The 5,290-nt window shown below is 40.5% G+C and overlaps 1 long non-coding RNA gene across 1 annotated transcript; it reads left to right on the forward strand.

Moving 5' to 3' along the window:
• The first annotated feature begins 671 nt into the window (after positions 1 to 671).
• Positions 672 to 4,453, forward strand: LOC138405189 (uncharacterized). The gene is made up of 3 exons (XR_011238874.1): positions 672 to 1,818; positions 2,635 to 2,836; positions 2,949 to 4,453. It is a non-coding gene; the product is annotated as an uncharacterized lncRNA (long non-coding RNA).
• The last annotated feature ends 837 nt before the right edge of the window (positions 4,454 to 5,290 follow it).

Below are 5,290 nucleotides of genomic sequence, written 5' to 3' on the forward strand. Positions count from 1 at the left end.
ACACACAATGCAACAATTAGTTTGCAAAAATGTACCCACTTTCCGGTGATGGTAAAGTAGTTGACTACAGCTGCTCTACAGTGTTTTCCATTTTCATTATTTTATTTTCATCCTACTACATTTATTTTATAATGCTTGTGCTGTTAAGATTTCACACTATGTACTTACTGACACATAGACTTATATTTTGTTGATGCTTATGTACATATCTACATACTTAATTTAACACTTCATAGCATATTTCATTTATTCCCTCAAGCATATCACACATTATCTAATGGATGTGAAATCCTTGATTGATTTTCTTCATTTGGTCTAGAGACTAACCTCAGTCTCAGACAGGGATCACTGTAGCTATCAGTGCAACATGTGTATAGTAGCCGCCTAGCTCAGGATTTGTGTATGCTCCGCAGTGATGTGCATCATATAGAAGTCAACCTGATAAACCCCCAGGGGCCGCCATGTTGTGGAGTTATAAAAATTGCCATGGAAACGGTTGCTTCTTAAAATCTTCTTTGATGATTGATGTGGGGGCAACAATCAAAGGGATTGCTGGCCTGCAAATCCTTATCAAATCCAATCAAAGAACCAAAAACTCTAGACATTAAAGGATATTTCTTTGGTCCTCTGAACTACCAAACATAAATAACAAGTTCCCTTGCTTCAAGTTATTAGCTTGTGAAAATAACAGACCGTCAACTGAGAAGACCACAGTCCTCATTAGTGAAGACAACAATCCTGCCTACGGAGACAACCGCTGATTTGTTCAGTAAAAATTCATCAAGAAGACACTGCTCTCATAACTACAAATCCCCCTTTACCAAAATGGACATCCTATTTATAATTTATGTTATAATCACTCCTCAGTTCGCAGTGCAGATTAAAGGTACATAGTGACATTCATATGTGACACAGTGTAATGAACAGAAATTTTACTACACGGACATGTCACATTATTGATGCCATCATGGAAGCACTTGCTGCCGGCTCTGCTGCTTACGTTCATGCTCCAGTAGCAGATGACGAGCATCTCGACTAAAGTGGCGAACTTGGTGAACTCCGTGGTGGTGATGAAGATAACGTTACACCGGCCGTATTTTCAAGAAATATTTTCGTACGTTGGAGTGAAAGATTCTTCCTACCAGATTAAGTGCCTGTTATGCCTACAGAGAGTGACTGAAATATTGGCATTCAAAAACTCCCCGTCCAACCTGAAGAAGCACATCGAGATAGGTTAAATACATTTTCATTCAATGAAGCCATAATGTCATGTTGGGACCTGGTATCTGTGAACCATAGTTGGGCCTACATGTGTAGTCAAAAGCCTGACCGCATGTCTCCTTTGCTCTGGAGACAAAGGAGAGCTTCCAGAACTCAGTCTCCCAGGGTTCTTCATCTTCACATATAGGTGGTAAAACTGCTCCTGAAGACAACTCTCAACCACTATTGGTCACTGTGTGCCCCATGACCCATGAGGTCACAAGGCCAATATAAGCCGAGTTTCCTAGCTCTCTTCTCTGTTCTGCCTCTTCCCCTGCTGACCGCTCCTGGTGGAGTAGGTTCTGGCCCTGCTCTCCCAGCCAGGGAGACTTCCTCCCTACACAAGCTCCTCAACTTCCAGCAGGCCTGCCTGGAGCAGACTGCTAAAACCTTCCAAAGGCAGTGACGCGAGAGCCTGCCTAAGAACTTCAGCACAATTGGCCACGACACAAGGTCTGACCAGCAGATGCACAACAGGAGCCACAAACCAACAAGACCACTTCACTCGACTTCAAACAGCACATCCAAAAAGGAACTTTCCCTCTTTTTCATGGACGGGTAACACAACTGGGCTCTATTATTACGCTAGGCTAAGCAAAGGACTGTTTAGTCCTATTTCTATTTCATGTGATGTTTATAAGTTTGAATTGTGTTGTTGTGATATTTGGGACTATGTTATTCGAAAGTTAATGTTAGTTCTGTTATACTGATCAGTTTCTTTGCATGCATCTAACTACTTTCTTTAACCTGGCACCAACACCTCACAAACTCATTTCCACAAACTTAACACATACATGTGATCTCAGCCACATGGTCTCAAAACTCCATCTTCATTAATGTTGCATAAGTGTAAATTTTGCCAACCTCTACACTGTCAAGAATTCCATATCCTTCAACTTTGCTAGCTATTGATGTGGTAATTTTGGTTATAGTTATTTATTTAATTATTAATCAGAGTTCCAAATTTGTAGTGAGTAAGTCTTATTTCTTAAATTGGCTATCTTTTCCCTTCCTTTGAAGGGTGGTGCCCCGATTTATCCTTTATCAGTTTAATATTAATATTTTTAATATTAATATTTAATATTTCTCTGATAGCCACATTTATTGAATGCCCAAAAGCACACCATTTAATGGTGCCCCGCATGAAGGAAAGTACATAATCGTACCCCGCGCAAGGGAAAGTACATAATCACAACATTTTTGGTGCTCTGTGTGAGGCAAAGTCATGAATAATAACATTATTTTGACTCCTCGTGGAGCACAGCACAACAGTCAACGTTATTTAAGTGATCGCTACTGATGACGGGCTCTCCATCTCCTCTTTAGTCGCATCCATTTTTTTCGCCTAAATATTGATTTATCCTCACCCAAAAGGCAGAGCATATTCTCCAGTCCCTGCAAAGGCTTTGTTCTCACATGTGAACTGGTCCACGCACCTCTCCAGCCAGCCACGTCAGATGAAGCTTCAGAGAGACTGCATGGAGAGGACACTGTGATGGGAGAATCTCCAAGAGTAGTCACACCACTGGGGCTGTGAGGTGGCCACTTTTCCTCCTGTGGATGACTGCTCTTCAGGGTAGGACAATTTCTCTTCCAGGAGTCTTTGGAGCTATTATATATGGATTGTTGGACAGAGCTGGAATTAATGATACTGCGGCTTAATTGTTAATTTCTTCTTTGTTCCACAGGCACAGCAGCAGTGCAGCACGGCTAATCTCCAATTGGGACATGATGTTGCAACTTATCACCTAACTAATACTATTTCCAATAATGTGACTATGCCACGGAAATAATTCAGAGAAGAAAGGAGTACGCGGGAATTAAGAAAGTTTTAAAAGAGAGAGGAATCCGTTTCTAGACACCTATGGCCAGAATGAGGATACACTGGGACACCGGCCCATGGCCATGGCAACAGGTAGGAAACAAAGAGGACACCGAAACACGAGCAAAACATAAACTACAGAAATACCGAGGAATGGACAAATAAAGTATGTAAGTGCATCTAAATGAATAAGTAAGTGAAAGATAACACATGTTAGACACTGAAGACAAATAGTCTAAGAGATTGTATATAGGTCTTCAGTCTTCACTGTTAGGACTGATCGGACGCTGTATGTGTGAGCTATAATGATTACTTCGTTCCCAAAACACAGGCTCTCTAGTGGTTCCAAGAGTCTGTAAGAGTAGAGCAGGAGGTAGAACTTTTAGCTATCAGGCTCCTCTCCTATGGAACCAGCTCCCAATCTGGGTTCGGGAGGCAGACACTGTCCCAGCATTTAAAGTAAAACTAAAAACCTTCCTCTTTGACAAAGCCTATAGTTAGGGCTGGATCAGGTGAGTCCTGAACCATCCCTTAGTTGTGCTGCTATAGGTTTAGACTGCTGGGGGAACTCCCATTATGCACTGAGCACTTCATCACTTCCCTCTGTCTCTCTGTCTCTCTGCCCCCCCACACCTGTTTATTTATTTATTTATTTATTTTAACATGTCATCATGTCAAAGGTTCACTTTGTCCTCCCATAGTCCCTCTGGCTCTTCTCTCTATATCGTTTCAGATAACTCCGGCACCGGGACTGCAGGACAACAACGACTACCATCACCATTGTCATCATTTATTACAATAACTCAGTAATTGATTAATATATATAATCCTGTTGTAGATCACTACATTGTTATTTTTATAGTCAGCCTTGATACTGATGGTGCCAAATTGTTCCCGGTCTCTCTCTCTCCACCTCATCTCTCTCTTCTCTCCCCCGCTTTCCACCCATCTCTCCTTTCCTCCCCCCTTACTTTTCTTTCCTCACCCCAACTGGTCGAGGCAGATGACCGCCCACATTGAGCTTGGTTCTGCCAGAGGTTTCTCCCTGTTAATGAGGGAGTTTTTCCTCCCCACACTGCTTGCTCATTGTGGGAACTGTTGGGTTTCTCTACGTTAATATTGTTTTAAGGTCTTGACTTTTAAATGTAAAGTGCCTTGAGATAATGTAAAATATGAATTGGCGCTATATAAAAAAAATTGAATTGAATTGAATTGAATTAATGAGACAGATGCTCAAGAGAATCTGGATAACAAGAATGGACCTCACTAAGGAGGGGCCCCCATATTTCATCTGAATTTCACCTCAACCCACGGGGGAAACGTGGGGGGCAAGTGCCTACTGTTGTTTTCTTAGTTCGATTTTTTTTTTATTGCTGAGTTGCTCAATGTTCTTTGGGATATTGTTTGTTCTCATGGTATATAATATATATATATATATATATATATATATATCATGGAGTATAATGCCATTTTCCAAAGCTATAAATGAACAGCATATCGTGAGTGTCGTTAAATGTTAATGGGTTAAATAATCCAAAAAAGGACTAAGATAATTTTGAAAATGAGAAAACTTAAGGCTCAAGTTATCTTCATGCAGGAAACACACCTTTCCCAGGAAGAGCATGAAAAGCTGAAGAAATTTGGTTTTAGAAACACCTATTACAGTACTTGTAAACAAAGCAACAAAAGAGGTGTGGCAATACTTATACAAAACTCAACTAAATTTGAATGTCTAAAAGAAATCAAGGATACAGAAGGACAATATATTATAGTGAAGGGGAAACTAGAGGAAGAGATGGTTACGTTAATTAATGTATATGCCCCTCCAGAGAGTACTAAACAATTCTTTAAATCATTATTCCCAGTCATGGCCTTAAAATCTGAAGGTATAGTGATATGTGCTGGTGATTTTAATATGATAATGGATCATAGGGTAGACACAACAAGTATAAAAAGAAATAAGACACATATATCTAAATTTGTAAACATGTCGTTGAAGGAACATGGACTGTTTGATGTATGGCGTGAACTGCATCCGAAGGAAAAAGACTATACACATTACTCTACTTTATATAACACCCCTCGCCCGGGGAGTAACTCAATGTAGAACCGCCACTGCCCTTAAGAAAGGTAGATTGCCACCCTCATGTAATGAAGCAATCATATCTGTAATCCCCAAGGAGGGTAAAGACGCAGAATATTGTAACA

Source organism: Paralichthys olivaceus, chromosome 16 (assembly GCF_024713975.1).
Source record: "Paralichthys olivaceus isolate ysfri-2021 chromosome 16, ASM2471397v2, whole genome shotgun sequence".
Lineage (NCBI taxonomy): Eukaryota > Metazoa > Chordata > Actinopteri > Pleuronectiformes > Paralichthyidae > Paralichthys > Paralichthys olivaceus.